This window comes from Bos indicus x Bos taurus, chromosome 20, assembly GCF_003369695.1.
Source record: "Bos indicus x Bos taurus breed Angus x Brahman F1 hybrid chromosome 20, Bos_hybrid_MaternalHap_v2.0, whole genome shotgun sequence".
Lineage (NCBI taxonomy): Eukaryota > Metazoa > Chordata > Mammalia > Artiodactyla > Bovidae > Bos > Bos indicus x Bos taurus.
In genome coordinates, this window is record NC_040095.1 from 58,107,624 (window position 1) to 58,125,645 (window position 18,022).

At 43.5% G+C, this 18,022-nt stretch overlaps 1 protein-coding gene and 1 non-coding gene across 2 annotated transcripts in view; both read left to right on the top strand.

Moving 5' to 3' along the window:
- Positions 1-18,022, top strand: part of ANKH (ANKH inorganic pyrophosphate transport regulator) — a 170,018-nt gene that overhangs the window by 74,964 nt on the left and 77,032 nt on the right. The window lies entirely within an intron of this gene.
- Positions 3,398-3,470, top strand: TRNAG-UCC. The gene has a single exon. It is a non-coding gene; the product is annotated as a tRNA-Gly (tRNA).

Sequence of the window (18,022 nt, forward strand, 5' to 3'; positions counted from 1 at the left end):
TTCCTGTTTTTCCCTGATCAGTGTTTTTCTCTTTGAATTCTTCACTTTTTTGCATCAGCCAGGAACACATGTGGTGCGGTCATATGGAACTGTGTTTGAGAGGGTTAGAAATTAGGTGATATAATACTTGGTCATTTTTTATCTATTCAGTGGCCTTTCATCTTCACATGGCAGTAAGTGACTATAGAGAAAAAGCTTTTATTCTGTAGAAATGGTCTTTTAGCAGGACCAAAGGGGAAATTTTAATCATTTTACTTGTAAAGAAACATCATATTCTGTATTGAGTAATTGAAAGGAATCTTAAAGCTTTAAAACAGATTAAAATGTACTGTCAAAATTACACAATGAGAAAATCTACTTACTACTCAAAGTCCAGAGCTCTCATTGGTTTTATCTTAATGTGCAATTAAAAAAAAAAACCAAATGTATTCTTTTTAATGGCTGAGTAATACTCCATTGTGTATATGTACCACAGCTTTCTTATCCATTCATCTGCTGATGGGCATCTAGGTTGCTTCCATGTCCTGGCTATTATACACAACGGAGTATTACTCAGCCATTAAAAAGAATACATTTGAATCAGTTCTAATGAGGTGGATGAAACTGGAGCCTATTATACAGAGTGAAGTAAGCCAGAAAGAAAAACACCAATACAGTATACTAACCCATATATATGGAATTTAGAAAGATGGTAACAATAACCCTGTATGCGAGACAGCAAAAGAGACACAGATGTATAGAACAGTCTTTTGGACTCTGTGGGAGAGGGCAAGGGTGGGATGATTTGGGAGAATGGCATTGAAACATGTATAATATCAAATAAGAAATGAATCACCAGTCCACGTTCGATGCAGGATACAGGATGCTTGGGGCTGGTGCACTGGGATGACCCAGAGGGAGGGTGTGGGGAGGGAGGTGACGGAGGGGTTCAGGATGGGGAGCACGTGTACACCCATGGCGGATTCATGTTGATGTATGGCAAAACCAATACAATATTGTAAAGTAATTAGCCTCCAATTAAAATAAATAAATTTTTAAAAAATCTGCACTTTGCCATTTAGAAACTTAACAGATAGCCTTTAGAAATTCCCTTTTACTCTGTGTGAAATAGGAAGAAATGTTTGCTTTGGTTTATTCCCAAGTGTTAAGCAGAGGTTATCAAGCCAAAATCTCGAGCACTTCCAAGAATTTCTAGCAAAGGAACTTAGCATCTTGGTCATCAGCACTCTGAGACACATGAGTTTAAAGTACTTGAAGTGGACCTAAATGTATAGTGGGGATATTAAAGTTGGTTCAAAAACAAGTGTTTAAGCCATAAGGAAGCTCAAGGTTCAGGCTTGGTAAAACAGTTCTAACGTTGAGGTTGGAATGATTCTTAAATTCTTCTATAAATGCTGTTATATGTAATGCCAAATGAGTTTACATGTAGTTATACCCAAAGAGTATAGTTTTTGTACATTTCTTTTTGCACAGCTATTTAGGTCTCATTCCATATACTTTTATTCTAAAGCTCTTTTCCACTCATTCTGACCAATTGGAATTATCATCCTGTCTGTATGGCTTGTAGAGGTGCGCTGCTGTGTTTCTATCTTAGCACTGGTTGCATCAATGATCCTTCTGTGTGTTTCTCTCTTCACCTTTGTGCTCTCTCTCCCTGTCCCCACTGCTTTTTCCATCTTCCTCTCCTTGAGCCTGCCCCTCTCCTTGTCATACAAAACCTCCCTAATCCCCAGGACTTTTACTGATGAACGATTCATTTTTGTTCGTTTGCAAAAAAATTCGTGTCCAACTCTTGCAACCCCCATGGACTGCAGCCTGCCAGGCTCAAGCCCCTAATTCAAAGGTTTGTGGGGAATATAAAGAAATATTCAAATACACTTAGAGCGTACAGCTTATTTACCTGGACCCATGCTTTCTGTTGATCAGGGTACATGACATAAAGAAAGTGAAAGTCGCTCAGTCATGTCCTGTATAGTCCATGGAATTCTCCAGACCAGAATACTGGAGTGGGTAGCCTTTCCCTTTTTATAATTAATAAATAATGCAATAATAAATATTGTATTTTATTATATATTTTATAAATGTGTACCAAGGTGAAAGGGAAAGTCACTCAGTCGTGTCTGACCCTTTGAGACCCCATGGACTATACAGTCCATGGAATTCTCCAGACCAGAATACTGGAGTGGGTATTTCCACTCCAGTGGATCTTTCTTTCTCCAGGGGATCTTCCCAACCCAGGGATCAAACCCAGGTCTCTCACATTGCAGGCAGATTCTTTACCAGCTGAGCCACAAGGGAAGCCCAAGAATACTGCAGTGGGTAGCCTACCCCTTCTCCAGTGGATCTTCCCAACCCAGGAATCGAACCGGGGTCTCCTGTATTATAGGCAGATTCTTTACCAACTGAGCCATGAGGGAAGCCCTTATGACCTGACATGGTGGCCATAAAAGATTAACTGTCTGTTTGACCATCGTATGATGTTTGTTGGTCAATAAAGAGCACGGTGCCAGGCAGATTGCCCATACTGACTTAGTATATGTGAGTGAATGAAATCATTCCATGAATAAATAAATGATGACAATAATTCCTCATGACAGGAGCAATCATATGGCTGAAACTTATTAGAGAGGGGTTCCTGGTGGGAAGAAAGATTTGACCCTGATCTCAGGGGATGGCAGATGCTGGCATTTCAGCTAGGATTAAGGGCTAGCACAGCAGGGAAATTCAGAGGTCAGGGTCTTCCCAAGGGGAGCACTGATAGTGAAGTTCATAGAACTCCAAGAAACCTTCCCTGCCCCTGGGTTCATTGTCTTTCTGCAGTCGCCAGACTGTGTTACAATTGTGGTGTCACCTGTTCATAAGTATATCGTGACTTAAGCGCTAAAGTCAAAAAGGTGGTGGTGGTGGTGGTGGTGGTTGTTCAGTCACTCAGCCATGTCTGACTCTTTGCAATCCATGGACTATAACTCACCAGGCTCCTGTGTCCGTGGGATTCTCCAGGCAAGAATACTGGAGTGGGTAGCCAGTGCCTTCTCCAGGGGATCTTCCCAACCCAGGGATCAAACCCGGGTCTCCTGCATTGCAGGCAGATTCTTTACTGTCTGAGTCACCAGGGAAGCCCTGGTGGGAGGTAGAAGTAGGTAACAAAGGGCTTGAACATGCAGCAGCAGGAGGGTCAGTTAAACAAGAGCAGATCTGTCTTTTCTCACACTCAGAGGTCTAGATTTTGGAGACTTACAGCTGTCTTTGGACGGCACACAGCTTCTAGAATTCAGCCTCATGTTTAAGCTGTCAGAAATCAGGGTGTCTTTCAAGCAAGATGAACAAGGGGAACCCTTCCAAGAGGCATCATCCCAGGTCCTCACAAAAGCATGCTTATAATTTATCAAAAGGGACTTCCCTGATGGTCCAGTGGTTAGGACTCTACCCTTCCATTGCAGGGGTCACAGGTTCAATCCCTGATCAGGGAACTAAGATCCTGCATGCCACAGTGTGACCAAAAAAAAAAAAAAAAACTTTGCTCTGTGGAGTGGTTCCCTGGCTTTTCATCTATCTTCTGTGTATTCATTTTTCATTCTAAACCATTGAAGTAACATACGTTCTTTGTCACAAGGAAAGCTATACAGATATGAGTGTCAAGCTGATTATTTTCCTCTTCCTGCCTCCCTTCATCCCATCTCTCCTAAAAATAAACAGTATTAAGGGTTTGGTGTATGTCACTCTCCAACTTTCTCTCTGCTTATCCCCATATATTTACCCATTTTTGAAGATCTTTTTTAAAAAAAATTTTTAGTGGAGTGAGAATATACTATATTGCTTACAGTACAACCTTCAGTTTCACACTATGAGCATGAGCTTTTATTTCCAGTTGGATATGTTTAGTTGCACCTCAAGCTCTGTGATTGCTGGTCAGCATGTCCCTGTGTGCATGGACCATATATGCAGCAAATAATAATCATTATTACTTAGCCTTTCCCATGTTGGCAGACAGACAGATTGTTGGCAACTGTCTGCCATTGCAAAGAATGCTTTAATGAACGCCTTTGTTTGAGAGGCATCCTGTACTCGGGCTTTATTTTGTTTGGGTAGATTCTAATAGGACATTACTGAATTAAAGAGACGGTATGCTCTAAATGGTAATATCTTTTGACATCTTCCTTTGCCAAGGATTAGAGTTGACACTCCAGCCAGTCCTGTATGAAATTTCCTTTTGCGCTGTATCTTCACTGGAGGCATGGAAGGAGCACCTGATGTGCCCAGTAGGTCTGTCTGGAGCCAGAGGGGGCCTGAGCTCCTGCCCCACTGGCAGCAGGGACATCAGGGTCTTCACATTCGGAATCACTGGGATCTTGAATGGGGTTGTGCTGTTGGGTTGGTCAAAAAGTTCATTTGGGTTTTTCCATGTGTGTGTGCGTGCTAAGTCACTCAGTCATGTCCAGCTCTTTGCAGCCCCATGGACTGTAACCCACGAGGCGACTCTTGTCCATGGGATTCTCCAAGCAAGAATACTTGAGTGGGTTGCCATACTCTCCTCCAGGGGATCAAACCCACATCTATACATCTCCTGCATTGGGCAGCAGGTTCTTTACCACAACTTGGGAAGCCCATAACATGTTACAAAAACTAACGTTCTGGCCAGCCCAATACTTTAACGGAGGCCCTTCTCAGGTGCTTACAGGAAGCTTCTGTGCAGGGAGCTTTCTGAGCCACTCATCCTGCAGAACTTCTCTGCCAGACTGCAGGGTCAAGGCTGACCAGGCCACAGGTCAAGGCCACACTCTCCCATCTATGCCAGCATCACTTGCAGCCAGGAGCCCACCCTAGACTCCTTTCAAAGGGAAAGACCTCAAGGGAGTCTTCACCCAGCCTAATCAACTAAGGCTCTCAGATTCCTCAAACTACACTGCCATCAGAAAAAAGTAATGATTTCTTTTAGGAATATTTGCTTCTAGTATTTAACCATCTGGATGGGCATTGCAGGGGGGATGTTTATCCCACCTGCCCCTACCCCTCCACCTGCCATCCTCAGCCTAGTGTTGAAGGAGGAAAGAGTGCCATACTCTAGATCTCCCTGGCTTCTGGTTTGGGCCACACCATGTATTAACCAAGAAACTTGGGCAAGTCACAGAATCCCTTTGAGCCCCTTTTCTATAAAATAGGAATTTTCCATGCTTGCTCTGTTGCTGTAGCATTGTTATATACATTATATAAGATAATGTGTGAAGGCCCATTCAAGATTCTGCCACACTGCCTATGTAAGAGGTTGGTATTCTTTATGTGATCCATAAGTCACGTTTCTGGAATACATTATTGTACACTCAGCAAATATACTTCTGTGGCTGCAGCATCCTTGGGGCTCTGAGGGCCAAGTGGACAGGGCCCACATGTCTCCTTTCATTGGGTCCTTTCGTCCCCTCATTCATGTAGACGAAAGACAGTGCTTCAGTCTACTCTGAATTCCCAAGATCCCAAACCTGAATTATAGTGAATCTGGATTTGCAGAAGGAAGCTCAGTATGTGCATTTACTGGCTCATTATTATGTACATGAAATAGCAAGTACAAAATGAATTCATTCTCTCTTTAGAAATTTTCAAAGCAGTTCAATTTTACCCACACCATTCTATAGCTTATTCCTTTATCATATCACTTTTCTGGTGAAAAATATTCATCACAAAACATGGTTATAGTTGTAAAAGCAAGCAAGAGAGCAAGTGAATCACTCAGCCGTGTCCGACTCTTTGCGACCCCATGGACTGTAGCCTACCAGGCTCCTCCATCCATGGGATTTTTCCAGGCAAGAATACTGGAGTGGGTTGCCATTCCCTTCTCCAGGGGCTCTTCCTGACCCAGGAATCAAACCTGTGTCTCCCGCATTGCCTGCAGACACTTTACCATCTGAGTCACCAGGGAAGCCCCCAAACACTGGGCTTGTCCAGGATATGAACCCAAAGACAACATAAATTCAGAATATGTAGTTCTTGAGCCCTTGCTACAACTACTGACACCATTTGTCTCTTGCCTGGTTTGCTTGTGCTACAGTGACACTTGTGTCCCTTCCTTGTTTTGTGTTCTCAACAGTTTACTCAGTGAGATGATTATACTTTACCTATAATCTCAAAATCAGGTCAATAATTTAGACCAATAATAGCAGTGGAGGTCCTGACAAGCTTATTCACACAGCAAAGAAAACAGTGGCGTAGCTTTATCCCATTGTATATCACCTACTTGAATTGTGTTGGGATTCCTTTCTCAGTGTGTGTGTGAATCTGTGTAGCCGTGCACCAGTGTGTGCATCCATGGGCTGGAAGGACCAACCTGTTTAATGACTAATTTTGAATCTCACAGTCACCTCCAAAAATCAGTCAGTTCAAAAGCCCCAGACCCTTAGAGATCTTTCACAAAATTTGGTGTGTGCTAGTTACATAAATACCAGCAGTGAGTCATAGCTGAACCCTGAGCAGCAATAAATGAATCCCACAGTTGAGAATCCAGTAGGAATTCTGCACAAGCTAAAGATTCTAGGATGATGCATTATCCCAAGTGTAAAGGAAGATCAGAGACTTTCTGGAAAGGTGTCTCTCGAAGGCTGGAGAGCCTCTTAGCATTTCTACCACCCTAGTGATGGAACTGGTACATAAGCTCGGGGAGACGCCCATGTGGTCTGCGTTCCCGGGTTTCATCCATACTCTTTGTTGTGTGGTGCTCATGCCAGAGCCTTAGTGACCTGATTTCTCTTAGCCTCATTTTCTTCGCACGACTCAGATGTATGATGACTTCAGCATCACTCCTTCCATCTTCCACTTTTATCCTCGTAGTGCTTGCAACACATCACAGTTTAAAAAATAATCCTGCTTCCACGTCTTTGGAATTTTCCATAAAATCAGTCTTCATCCCAAAGTTCTTTGTGTACTGCTCAGCTAATCCTCTCTGTTTAAAGAAAGCATTTGGCCCTGACTGTGAAGTCTATTTCAAAGTGAAAGGAGGGCTTGGTTCAGGATAACAGAATGATGGTTAAGATCTTAAGCCCAGAGGTCAAGATGTTCTGGCTTCTTCTCCCAGCTCTGTGCCTCCTAGACAAAGTGGTTTAGTCTCTCCATGTACCAGTGTTCTCGCCAGTAAGCTGGGAAATAATAATATATCCCTGACGGAGTGGACAGGAGAAGTGAAGCTCTTAGAACAGTGTCCATCACAGCACAAGATCCAGGAGATGTTAGCTTCCAAGACATTTCCATCATCGTTACTATGGTGGTCATTGGATTTCATAAGCTCCACAGGCAAATCAGCATTAGCTTTTTCTTCTCTTAGAATAAATACATTTGTAAATGTCAATAGAAGCGCATTGATGACATTTCAGAATGTTGCAGTTGAGTCAGGAAAAGGAATGGAGCTTCAGAGCTGCTTGCTCAGAGGTCTACAGCCAAATTTAAGATGCTAGAGGAATCAAGAAAAAATATCTATTCCTAATCATGAAGACAGTATTAAGTAAGCAGAATACATAAGTATGTGCTCAGTTGTGTCTGACTCTTTGTGATACCATAGGCTGTAGCCTGCCAGGCTCCTCCATCTGTGGAATTTTCCAGGTGAGAATACTGGAGTGGGTTTCTATTTCCTTCTATAGGGGATCATCCCCCATCCGAGGGATCGAACCCACATTTCCTGTGTCTTCTGCACTGGCAGGCAGATTCTTTACCACTGTGCCACCTGGTTTATAGGCAGAAAGAAAGCATGGAAGGTTAGTAAGAAGGCTCCCCAGATCCCAGGGTCAGTCTATTCCAGGCTACTGTTTATGGAGCTGTTGTTGTGTTAGTTGTTATTCTGTCTTTTGAATATAAAAGCATTTTAAACTTGGTTTTAAAGTGGGATGGATATAATCTTGACATATTAACCAAGAATTAGCATTATCTGGGGACCATATAACTTTATAAGTATTAAAAACTAGTAGGAAATATGGAATTTTAATAGTAAAGGTGTGCGATCAAGGTGAGGAATACATAAGGACTCTTAAATAGCATGGGAAGTGTTGGTTTTTTAAAGTATACTAGAATTTTCATAGTAATATTTCTTCCTTGTCAAGTCTCCCACCATCTTGAATTAAAGTTAAGTTTAGATAAATAGTGTTAGTCACTCAGTCGTGTCCAACTCTTTGTGACCCCATGAACTGTAGCCCACCAGGCTCCTCTGTCCGTGGAATTCTCCAGGCAAGAATATTGGAGTGGGTTGCCATTCCCTTCTTCAGGGTATCTCCCTGACCCAGGAATCGAACCTGGGTCTCCTGCATTGCAGGCAGATTCTTTGCCATCTGAGCCACCAGTGAAGCCCTAAGCTTCATGCTCAAATGAAAGATCAAGAGGATTTGAGGAGGGTCCTGTGACACTAAAATTTATCCTTGAGTGAACTAACATCTTTCTGGAGTAAAAGATCAAAAGTAAAATGCTTTTTCTTTTCCCTGAAGTACTGAAGAAACCAACAGTTGAAAATTGAGTTTGCCAAATTTGGTACCTGTTTGGTAATTTGATCTTTATAGAAACTCCTCTCCAGGTGTGAGAAATGACAGAGAAAAGCAGTGTTATATTTTGGACATGCCCTGTGTTGTCTCCCAGTCTTCAGGAAGCACTAAGTACGGATGGTGCTGCCCGGAGCAAAGACTCTGATGACCAAAGCGACCAGGTTTCATTTTAGCACCACTCCCTTTAAACCACAACCTTGTGTGTGGGTGTCAAGCTCTTGGCCAGAGCTCCATAGACAGAGTGAGGCTGTCTCCTTTAGGGAGTTATAGATCCTTGAGAAAATAAAACATGGCTGGAAAACTACCGGGAAGATAAATGATCTAATTTAACCCAAACCACTGTTTAAAATACAGACAAACAGAACAATAAGAGTGGAAAATTATAGGAACCCAGACTCTTTGAGAGGATTGAAATCCAAGGTGCTGATTATCCATGTCACTGGAAGACGCTGTTCCCATAGGTAGCTCTGCTACACACGTACTTCTGAATTTTCCATTTCCCACAAATGCAAATTTTCTGAGGACCTTAAGTTTGAGAAAAAAATTTTAATGATATTTCTTTTGCCACAGTAATACTGAGTTGCTCCATGTCCATGTCACAGAACATGTAATGGGATGGTTGAAGCTATAGACAGAGGAATAGTCTTTTATCAAAGAGATTAAATGACAATCTAGCCAGATAGAACATTACCCATCCCTTGTCCCACTGGTTTTTCTAATCCAGGGTGAAGCAAGTAAAGAAAGTATTCATCTTACTAGAAGTAAAGTAAAGGGACTTGCAGCATTTTATGTAATAGTCTGTTATTTTAGGGAACAAAACCAGTTTCCAAACCAACACCTTTTTCTGACAGGTTTTTTTTTTTTTTTTTTTTGAAGTATAGTGGTTTACAATGTTGTGTTAATTCCCGCTGTACAGCCAAGTGATTCAGTTTTACCTATATACACCTTCTTTTTTATATTCTTTCCTCTATGATTTATCACAGGATATTGAATATAGTTCCCTGTACTATAGAGTAGGACCTTGTTGTTTATCCATTCTATATGTCAGAGTTTGCATCTGCTAACCCCAAACTCGGGCTTCCCAGGCAGCTCAGATGGTAAAGCGTCTGCCTGCAATGTGGGAGACCAGGGTTCAATCCCTGGGTTGGGAAGATCCCCTGGAGAAGGAAATAGCAACCCACTCCAGTACTCTTACCTGGAAAATTCCATGGACAGGGGAGCCTGGTAGGCTATAGTCCATGGGGTCACAAGTGTTGGCACAACCCTAAACTCACAGTCCATCCCTCCTGCCCCTCCTCCCCTCACCTTGGCAACCACAAATCTGTTCTCTACATCTGTGAGTCTGTTTCTTTTTTGCAGATAAATTTGTGTCAACTCAGCACCTTGTTGTGGAAAAATTTGAAGAGCCATTTCTATATGAGCAACATGATCATTTTCTTAGCGTGTGACCATAAATGTCAATTACAAGATTGGCATCCAGCTGTCCTTGGCACTGCTGAACTGGTGGCCCTCTCTCCCCAAGCCTGCTTACCCTTACAAGCACCCATCCTTCTGAATTTTGAGATTATCACCCTGCTTACCTGTCAGGGCACACTTAGCTCTTCGCAGGGTTCTCTCAGCTTCTCTGAGAAGATTCTCCTTTGAATCTAAACTTCTGATTTTCTTTTCATGGCAGCTGACTTCTGTTATAGGACTTGACTTCACAGGGGGACAGCTTGACATCCAAAGGACATGGGGGGAAAAGGAGCCGGAAAAAATCTTTGGTTAAGCTTTACACTTGAGTCTAATCATGTGGCCCAGTGCTAAATCCTATTTATGTCCATGTGTCTACTGTTAAGGAGTCACCTTATCCAGGATTTATTGGGTGCCCCTGTGACAGGGTAGAAATAGCAGGGGCAATGCTTGTCTATCTCGTGAGAAAATATCAGAGCTACAGGAAGGTATATGGTGCCACTGCCATATCTTTGCATATTTCAAATACATCAGTTCTACCAAAAATAGGTTTATTTACCCGGAAAAACCAAACCTGCTGTCAGAGGATTTTATGAAGGACAAGATACATCAGCTGGATGTTAGTTAACACATTTTTTTGGTTCACAGACTGAATTTTGGTTATGTGGCATGCATTGTGCTGGGTAGACACAGGAAGGCTGGTCAGCAGTAGTAGTCTGGTGAAACGAGCAGTTGAGTAACCAGGCAACCACAGTGCAGCGCAGTGAGCCCGGAACTGGGACCTGGGTCAGGGTACCAGGGAGCATGGCAGGTTGGGGGGGTGTGGGGGGCACCTTCCAAAATGTGACTCCTGAACTGATTATGAGTTTACTAGGCAAGTGAGATCAGGCAAAGGTAAAGGTGATCCTGTATAGAGAAAAGAACTTGAGCAAAGACCTTTAGCTGAAAGAGAACATGGCATATTCAGAAAACCACTAATAGTCCAGGTGTACTTCCCCAGTGGCTCAGCAGTAAAGAATCACCTGCAACGCTGAAGAACCAACTTCGATCCCTGAGTCAGGAAGATTCCCCTGGAGGAGGAAATGACAACTCAGTCCAGTCTTCTTGTCTGGAGAATCCCATGGACAGAGGAGCCTGGCGGACTACTCTCCAAAGGGTCTCAGAGAGTCGGACATGACTGAAGCAACTGAGCACGCACTCATAAAACACAGTGCCAGGCAAGCATAGAGAGTTGAGATCAGACAGACAAGCAAGGTCAGGTCACGAGTGGCCTTTATGAGAGGTCACTCGGTGCACAAATATTTATTTATAGGTTATTTATATATTATATATACAATTTATATTTATATTATTATAGATTATTATTTATAGATTTTATAGATGTCATCTATGCATGAGCCGGACACTGCCCCAGACCCTGATGGCAACTTTTATGGAGCCCACGGTCTGTGAACAGGATGCAGCCTTGAAGCACCTCGATGCCCTTGTAGGAATTTGGATTGTGTAATCTGACCATCATGTGGAGGGAAGAAGAGCTTGGAAAGGAGAAGACCACCAGTGACTTGACACAAGGCACGGTGGTGGGGCTGGAGAGAACTAGGCAGATTCAAGAGTGACTAAGGGAGGAGTATGGATAGAACCAAGCCATCAGTGAGTGTGACGGCTGAAAGGCATCCAGGGGGATCCTCAGGCTTCTGGGCTTAAACATTGGATGCATTCATTCGAAGGAAACCCAAGAGGAAGGCCAAGACTGTGGGAACCCAGGTAGCCCAGTAGATGGTGAAGTTTTCGAAACGTGGAGTGTGAGGAACCAAGGGGCGTTCAGATGGAGGTGAGTGGATCTGAAACTTAAGAGAAACCTGGAAAATCTGGAGAGATGGCCCGGAGACTCTTGAGCGGACAGGGAGCGATTGAAGTTGCGGTGAAGGGTAGGGGTGAGGGGCGGAGATCGCTGAGTCAGAGTGGAGAGCGCCAGGAGGCGAGCGGAACCCTGGGAACACCAGTATTTAAGAGACAAAGAAGAGGCATCCATCCAGGAGAAAGAACTGGAGCAGAAGAGCTAGGAGGAGAACCTAGAATCTTTTGTCATCGAAGACAGGGAGGAAAAAGTGTTTGAGTAGCCCAGAGGGCAGATCGGCTGAGAGGTCGGAAACAAGAAAACCAGAACCGGAAGTGCGCATTTAGTTCAGTGGGAGGAGCCTCTGTGGGGGAGGGGGAACCGGAACCGGAACCCAGTGGCTGCATTCAACGCAGCGTTCTGTGCTGACTCGTGTGGTGTGCCCAAAGCCTGTTAGAGCTGTAGTTCTGGGTTCCGGCACCTCTGAGGCAGCTATTGTAACAGGCTGAGGAATACATTGTTTGGAAAAAGTGGAAATAAGAAGCACAGGTGGCACATCATAGAAGTCATCTGTGAAAGGAAGGTGAGAAAGAAGGCCATACTGAGAGAAAGAGAGGAGTCAAGAGAAGCTTTATTTTTCAGAGGGAAGACACTTAAGCATGTTTGAGGATAGGAGAGGGCCCGTGGAAAGGTGAAAAGTGTTAGTCGCTCAGTCATGTCTGACAGTTTGCAACCTGGTGGACTGTAGCCGGCCAGGCTCCTCTGTCCATGGGATTCTCCAGGCAAGAATACTGGAGTGCGTAATCATTCCCTTCTCCAAGGAAAGAGCCAGACAAATAGCAAAGATCAGACAAGCGGGAGAGGAAGATAGTGGCTCCTACCCAGGTCCAAGAAACAGAAATGCAGAGACCTGCATTTACAGAGACGTGGATGGACCTAGATTCTGTCATACAGAGTGAAGTCAGTCAGAAAGAGATAGGCGTATTATATGCGGTATGGACCCCTAGGGGGAATGGGGAGGATGGGATGAATTGGGAGATTGGGATTAACATATATATACACTACTATGTATAAAATAGTTAACTAATGAGAAGCTGTTCTACAGACAGGGAACTCTACTCGATGCTCCGTTGGTGGCCTAAATGGGAAGGAAATCCAAAAAAGAAAGATATATATATATATCTGATTCACTTTGCTGTACAGCAGAAAATAGCATAACATTGTAAAGCCACTATATTCCAATAAAGATTTTTTTTTTTTAATAAAGGCAGTGTGAAAAAAAGAGAAATGTGAAAACCCAGGAAGCTAGCCCTGGTCAGACAGGCCTTTCCACTGTAACACCAAGAGGAGGTGGAGAAGGGTTTGGGAAACGTGCTTTGTTGAGCATTGTTTTACAGAGAGAAGCAACCGGAGAAATTTAGTTCCGACCTGATGGATTCCCTATTGCAGATGAAGTGGAAGTGAGGTTATCTGCCACTGAAGAGGGAACAAGGCAGCTGAGAAATTCAGAGAGCACAGATGGGAAGGATGGAAGGATAACTGAGCAGTGAACAGCCCGGTTGAGGATGGAGACCAGTGAGTCCTGGCAGCAGCCTATTTGTCACATGTTTTATTCCAGCCACTCTCAGAGCCTTCTAGATGAGGGTGGAGTGGGTAAATAATTCGATGACTCCAAGGTCAGAGATTTGCAGACAGTGAATTGTAGGTATTGACAATGGTGTAGTTAAAGTGATAACCATGACATGGAGGGTAAAATAAGGCAGGACAGAAAGGAGGAGCCGAGGGAGGAGATGGGTGAGATGAGAGGGCAACAAGTTTAGCAGAGTTCAGAATAGACAGAAGGGGAATGACAGGAAGAGCCTCAGATTCCCGGACAGGAGATCAGCCGTGGTGGCCTCCAGGCCTACTCTTAGGGACAGGGTGTCACCTCTTGGACCTGTTCCCGGGGTGGGGGTAGGGGGAACAGAGCTCTACCCAGCACCCAGCTAACGAGGAACGCCTGCTGTTCACATTGGTGTGAAATGATGGGCAGGATTGGGGTGAGGCAGTGACTCTTAGTTTGAAGACACTCAGTGTGCAGTGTCAAGATGTTTCTGGTCTCTAGAGCCCAAGTTTAAAATGTTAGGATCTCTTTTAGGGTTTAACAATCTAAGACAGTTCATACCAGAAAGGTCACGTGGGATTTGTTAGCCATTTCCCTAGAGGTTGTGGGTTTTCTTAGGGTTTTCTGTTCTGTTTTGTTTTGTTTTTTTCTTTTTCTTTTTTTTCCCCCACTTTTTAATATCCTGTCATTTTGCTGACTTTCGGGAGGAAAAAATTTAAACCCTAGAACACCATGAACCTGGCAGATACTGGGAGATAAGAAGGCAGGTAGGACCTGAAGAAAGCCTTCTGGAGCCAGATAAGTTTTGAAGTCAGACGTTGCACACTGCCGAGGATCCGCAGCACAGAGAATGCTGATCTGAAGTGTGATGAGGGCTGTGTGCCAGCCATCTGGGCCCAGAACCAAGCTGGGTTGAAGGGCAGCTTATAGTTATAGTGGTTGGAGTCCTGGTAGATGTGGCCCTAAAGTGTCTTTACTCTGGAAAACTTGTGAGTCCTTAGACACTTGATTTGAACAGAAAGTGAACCACTGTACTTACAACTCTCTAGGGACAGAATTGTGACTCCAAGTCTAATTCTTTCCAAAGACATCTCAGACACCTCCTTAGCTGAATTTCAAGACCGCAGCACTTGCTCTTTCCCAGCCTAAGCCACCATTCTTCCCAGTCTTGGCTAAAGATGCAACCGTGTTCACAAGTGACCAGCCAGGACGCTGCTAGCTAACTGATGGATGCTGACCCAAGGTAACAGGGAAGGTTTGTTTACATGTATTTCTAGAAAGATACGAGGTTGAATCTTAGACTCCTTTCCATCTGTACCCTGGCCAGATGATCTCATTTAGTTTCTTGCCTTTAAATACTATCTATATGCTGACGGTCTCCAGATGTCCACAGCCCAGACTTCCCCCTGTACTCCAGGCTCACATAGCCAAATGTCTTACCTGATTTCTGTGTTTGGAATCCTACCAGTGTCTCACACCCAGTAGGGGACTGCCCAATGGAAACCTTGGTTTTCCTCCCCAACCTTCTCTCCCGAAGTGCCCTCACTCAGTAAGTAGTAACACCATTTGAGCAGTGACTCAAGCCAAAAAAACTAAACAGTTCTCCCTTTTCCTCACACCCACCATGTAGTCCATCATTAGTTTCATTTATTTTACCTCCCAAAAGCTTTCAAGCCAGGGCAGTAGGGGGATGAATTGGGAGATTGGGATTGACATATATACACTATCGATACATATACTCACTATCGATAACTAATGAAAACCTACTGTCATAGTACAGGGAACCCTACTCAATGCTCTGTGTTGCCTAAATGGGAAGGAAATCCAAAAAAAGGGGATATGTGTACGTATAACTGATTTTGCTTTGCTGTACAACAGAAACTAACACAACATTGTAAGGCAAGTATACTCTAATAAAAATTAAATTAAGAAAAAATACACAAAAAAGCTCTCTAGTCCATCAACTTCTCTCTGTCTCCCCATACACCCTCTTCCAAGCCATCACCTTCTCTTCTCTGGATCACCAGTGGACTCCTCACTTCCTGCTCTGTCTGACCCTCTCCAGGCCACGTCCGTGCCTGCAGCCAGGAGGATGGTCATTCCCACCTGGGCTCGGACCCTTTGACGGCTTCCCGCTGCTCTTGGATCAAAGCCCCATGTTCTTTACTGTGACCTGCGATGACTTTAGCACTACCTACTCTTCCGAATTCACCTTATATCCCCTCTACTCTCATTGGCTGCCCTCCTGCACGTCCAGGTCTTCCTCCAGCTCTTCCTACAGCGGGTTCATTCTTGTTCTTCAACTCTCAGCTCAAATGTCACCTCTTTGAAGGAGTTTCCTTGTCTGGTACATCTGAATAGGCTCCTCCCAGGAATCTCCAGCTCAGTAATTTCATTTCTTCAGCGTCCGTCGTGGGAAATGTTTATACTATTTGTGTATATTTCACTTCATGCCTTCAAACCCTCATCACTCACCTATCGTGTGATCCCCTGTTATGTTTAGGACTGGGAATGTGGTATGAACCTAAGTTCTCTGTGCCCTGGAGCTTACATCCAATGGAGAAGGTAGATAGGAAGACAGATGACAAGTAAATAGCCAAATAACGTCTGGCCACCTGATAAGAAGAGCTGACTCATTGGAAAAGACCCTGATGCTGGGAAAGATTGAGGGCAGGAGGAGAAGGGGACGACAGAGGATGAGATGGTTGGATGGCATCGCTGACTCAATGGACATGGGTTGGGTGAACTCCGGGAGTTGGTGATGGACAGGGAGGCCTGGCGTGCTGTGGTTCATGGGGTCGCAAAGAGTCGGACACGACTGAGTGACTGAACTGAACTGAATGAACATGCTATGAAGAAAAACAGGGTAAGCAAATTGAAACGACAGATAAAGCAAACCGTAGGTGACAGAAGGGTGCCTGAGAACTAATGGCTGATAAGAAAACATCACAAATAAATAAGCAATAGGTGCTTTATTCAAACTAATTTGAAGAAGTAAATTATTATGAGAAAATTAATTTCAAGCCATACCTCACAATGTAAGTTCCAGGAGGAGTAGAAAGTTAAATGTGCAAATGAAACTATAAGCTAAACAAAATTGCCTTAGCTAAGGATGAGTAAGAATGACGAAGTCCAGAAGTATGGAGAGAAACTCCATGAAATGAAGGATTGGCTGCATAATAACTTCATATTTCTGGTATCAAAAGAAAATCATAAAATTAGGAAGGGAACAAACTGAGGGAAGTACTACAAATGCCAATAATAAAAGGCTCATAATATTAGCATAGCAAATCTCCTCAATTCTAAAGCTGTTTTTTCCTTGCATTTTAATGCTTCTTAAAGTCAGGATTTGTTTTGTCATCACAGCATACATTTAGTATGGCCAATAAGAATGTTAAAATACTAGCTCTTACAGACAATAACATCTTCATCTTACAATCAAAATGTGATTTTTTTCCCAAGTGTACACAAATTAATATCAACATTGAAATTCCTAGTAGAAAACACCTAATTCATTCATTCATCAAACAAATTCTTGAGTGTTTATAATGTAGCAAGGGGGCCTTCCCAGGTGGCACAGTGGTAAAGAATCTGCCTGCCAAAGCAGGAGACTCCAGAGACGCAGTTCGATCCCTGGGTGGGGAAGATCCCCAGAGTAGGAAATGGCAACCCAATCCAGTTTTCTGGCCTGGAAAATCCCACGGGTGGAGGAGCCTGGTGGGCTAGAGTCCATAGGGTCACAAAGAGTGAGACGCGACTGAGAGGCTGAGTGTACACGCACAAACAGTGTAGCAAGGTGGTAAGTGTATGGTGGTAAACAGAATGGGCATAAATCCTTGCTTTCAAGTGCCTCTTCTAGGCCAGTTGTGCGTGGTGCCCTGTATGCTACTTATAGACGATCTAAGATCTATTATTTCAGCGAGAATAAGAACTGTGATAGAAGCAGATCCAATCAAGTCAGCATGGCTCTAAACCCTGTGCTTTTTCCTCAAATTACCATAATTGTTGAGCTTAGCAGAGTGTTCACATCCAGTCTTGCTGACAGAGCTGTCATTCCTTATGTAATTTGATTTTCTTTCCTGCCTCAGCACTGGGTTTAGGACCCTGTCAAGGAGAAGTTGGTGGAAATAGCATTACCGTGGATGCCCCAGCCAGACTGCTTGCTTTTTAGCAAAGAATAAAGCTTTGCCAGCAAGACACCTAAAAAGACTAATCCTACGTTATTTTAAAACTTGTGCTAATATGTAATATATCATTATATATTAATTATATCATTAATTATATATTTAAGTGCATGCTAAATCACTTCAGTCATGTCGGATTCTTTTTGACCCCATGGCCTGTAACCTGCCAGGCTCCTCTGTCCTGGGATTCTCCAGGCAAAAATTCTGGAGTGGGTTGCCATTTCCTACTCCAGGGGATCTTCCCAACCCAGGGATCAAACCTACATCTCTTAAATCTCCTGCATTGGCAGGTGGGTTCCTAACCACTAGTGCCACCTGGGAAGCCCTAAATTATATTTAATTTAAACTATATATTTAAACTTGAACACAATTTTAGCAATGAAAAGCAAGCAGTTTACAGTCAGAGTGGAGAAGGATGAGAAGGAAAAAGAACAAACCA